Here is a 3389-nt window from a genome sequence, read left to right as displayed (position 1 = left end):
TATATATATATATATATATATATATATCCGAATATATTTGTATATCTGTGTTTGTCCTCCCCACCATCGATTGACAACCGATGTTTACGTTTCCCATGGATTAGTGTTGCGGTTCGGCACAAGATACCGATAAAATAAGTACTAGACTTACAATGAGTAACTCCTGGGCTCGATCTCCCCGACTAAAGGCGGTGCCCCAGCATGGCCGCAGTCAAATGACTGAAACAAGTAAAAGAAGAAAAGAAGAATGCTTTCATAGATACATTCATATAGATGTATATTATGTCAGATCATCAAGATTATTGTAAGCATTATATTGTTTTATATTGATGAATTTGATGTAATATGATACGTTAATTTTATCACCCTTAATCATATGACATGGCATGAAAATATTCTTTTCTACTCTAGGCACAAGGCCCGAAATTTGAGGTGAGGGGCCAGTCGATTAGATCAACCCCAATACGCAACTGGTACTTAATTTATCGACCCCGAAAGGGTCAAAGGTAAAGTCGACTTCGGCGGAATTTGCACTCAGAACGTAAAGACAGACGAAATACCGCTAAGCATTTCGCCCGGCATGCTAACGTTTCTTTTTTCTTTATTGCCGACAAGGGGCTAAACATAGAAGGGGCAAACAAAGACAGCTAAAGGGATTAAGTCGATCAAATGTGATGTAGCAGATATTATGCTAGCTCTGTCCTATATTATATTAAATGCGAGCTAACGAGAGACTTTGTAAGTGATAGAACGACCAGCTAGAAATAGCAGTCGGTTTTGTGACAAATTGCACAACATATTTTGAAACACGGAAAGACATTCGCTGATATATTTATACGTATTCCTTAAAAAGACGAGATATTCAAAACTGAAATATTTTTTAATTAAAGGCTTGCTATATAATGGGGCTGAACATCAACAACGGCAACAACAACAGTTCTATAATACATATATTTGCACTAAGGCGGTGAGCTGGCAGAAACGTTAGCAAGTCTGGCGAAATGCTTAGCGGTTCTGAATTCAAATTCTGCCGAGGTCGACTTTGCCTTTCATCCTTTCGGGGTCGATAAATTCAGTACCAGCTGCGTACTGGGGTCGATCTAATCAACTGGGTCCAACCCCCAAAATTTTGGGCCTTATGCCTAGAGTAGAAAATAATATCTATATTAGCACTATTATGCCATATACTCGATTTTTCTAATATAACTTGTGAATATTTTGTCATATATTTTACACTATTTACTCATCTATAATCACACACACACACACACACACACTGATACTTTGACTATATAAGAGCTTGTTGTTTCTGTCTTCTATTTATTTCAGCATTACTTCGTTTTTTCTCTTTATATACGTTATGTATAATATACGTTAATTTTTTTTTTTTTCGATTGGTCTGATTTAACTGTAATCACAGCAAATTTTTATAGTTTCTGTTATATCTTGAAAATGTATAGGAAGATGCATGGGAGTTAAGTTTAGCAGACAGGAAGTGTATGGAGACCTTCGGATTCGCCGTTTCATTTCTTACGACGCAAATCATCAATGGTACTGAAAACGTCCGTCTGTTTACAGAAAATCATGCAGTTAGAGTATATGTGATGTTAGGGCCTAATCTGCTATAGTTTAATTGAGTCACAAACCGTAATGCAAGAAATAGTTTTCGCTTTCTGCATTCAGCTTTTATGGTAACAACTTATGACGAAACAAACAGATATAGTTTCCTTTAGATTTTAATAGAAACTATACTTTTCATATTTCACAAATTGTAATTATCTCCTATAGGTTTGTTTTATGACGAAATGACTTTTATATGTATAAAGTGATATTTTCTCTTTTATAAATTGTTCACTGAATGTTTTCTTGGGTTCTTAAAATATATTATCCTTATACCCATGTGCGTAAAATTGTATTCATTTACGCCATTTATTCATGTCACAAGCTATAATTGAATGATATTTTGCAACAGTAGTATGGAATAATGTTTCCTTGGTTTATCCAAGTTTCATAAAGAGATTCTTTAAATGGAAGTGTAGAATATAAAATGTGTTTGCTACGGTTAAGAGTAATTAAATTGAATTGGTAGAGTTAAATTTTAGAAAGAATGTTACGGAAGTCAATGAGAGAATAGAAGAAACAGTACAATAATCGAAGACAACTAGGCAGGTTTTGCTTTCTAGATATTGTATTATATTCAGTTAAGAATCAAAGTTAACTTACAATATAATGTTCCAATACCTCGTAGAAAATGCATATGGCAAAAGCAATCAAGTATTTTGAACTAGGTTTAGAGAATCTTAAGGAAACTTGTTTGGGAAGAGTCAATATGTGTATCACTGGACCGATTGAAATTTTATTTCTATGATACAGAGACAATTGTGTAAATCGAAGAGTAAGAGCAAATCTTGTGTTGCCACATATGAATGAATCTCGAATTTGGTTGCTGCAGGATTTGATGAACTCTTAAAACAAATCACACGCAATTTCCAAAGTATATTGCTTTCAAATTTTGGTACAAAGCCAGGAATTTGGGGGTTAAGTTGATTATATCGACCCCAGTGCTCAGCTGGTGCTTAACTTATCATCTCCAAAGAGATAACAGGCAAAGTTGACCTCGGCAGAATTTGAACTGAGAACGTAAGGACAGACGAAATGCCGCTAAGCATTTTGCCTGGCGTGCTAATTAATGAGTTTGCCAGTTCACCGCTTTCAATTCTCAAATTATATTGCTAATAAATCACACCCTCCTGTCTTGTTCTGTTTTGCTTAACATTCACTGATGGAGAATATTATATTGAGGAAAATGTTTATATTGATATTTAGTTGATAGAAACAAATCAGCAAATAATCCTTAGAGATTCTGTTGTAAATATTATCTGATGAATTACAAAGGAATGTATTATAATTTGGAGAAGAATTATCGACGACGCTCTGCCACTGAAATTTTTTTTCAAAAGTAAAATGTATTATGGTATAAGCAAAGAATTATATTTTTCGCGTCTTTAGAAAATTTTAAGGTTTACTTGGTATAAAATTTAAAGGAGTTAAAAACAAAATATTTGTGGATTTTTATTCATGTGGTACTCTAAAAAAATGTTTGCATTCATGTCAACACTAATAAAATATATCAACAGTACGAGTGGCTGTGTGGTAAGTAGCTTGCTTACCAACCACATGGTTCCGGGTTCAGTCTCACTGCGTGACACCTTGGGCAAGTGTCTTCTACTATAGCCTCGGCCCGACCGAAGCCTTGTGAGTGGATTTGGTAGACGGAAACTGAAAGAAGCCTGTCGTATATATGTATATATATGTATGTGTGTGTATATGTATATATATATATATACATATATGTATATATATATATATATATATATATATATATATAT

At 34.0% G+C, this 3389-nt stretch overlaps 1 protein-coding gene and 1 long non-coding RNA gene across 5 annotated transcripts in view; one reads left to right on the top strand and one right to left on the bottom strand.

Annotated features, from left to right (window-relative positions):
* LOC106877962 (uncharacterized) overlaps positions 1-3389 on the top strand; it is a 433893-nt gene that overhangs the window by 61593 nt on the left and 368911 nt on the right. The window lies entirely within an intron of this gene.
* The window catches only part of LOC106877977 (uncharacterized), a 26639-nt gene that overhangs the window by 12728 nt on the left and 10522 nt on the right, over positions 1-3389 (bottom strand). For both annotated transcript variants that reach the window (XR_008264219.1, XR_001410448.2), the window contains exon 2: positions 152-219. This is a non-coding gene — a long non-coding RNA (uncharacterized LOC106877977). The remainder of the gene's footprint in view (positions 1-151; positions 220-3389) is intronic.

The sequence above is a fragment of the Octopus bimaculoides genome, chromosome 5 (genome assembly GCF_001194135.2).
Source record: "Octopus bimaculoides isolate UCB-OBI-ISO-001 chromosome 5, ASM119413v2, whole genome shotgun sequence".
Lineage (NCBI taxonomy): Eukaryota > Metazoa > Mollusca > Cephalopoda > Octopoda > Octopodidae > Octopus > Octopus bimaculoides.
Note: the sequence above shows the minus strand (reverse complement) of the source record. Positions and strands in the feature narration are given on the sequence as shown.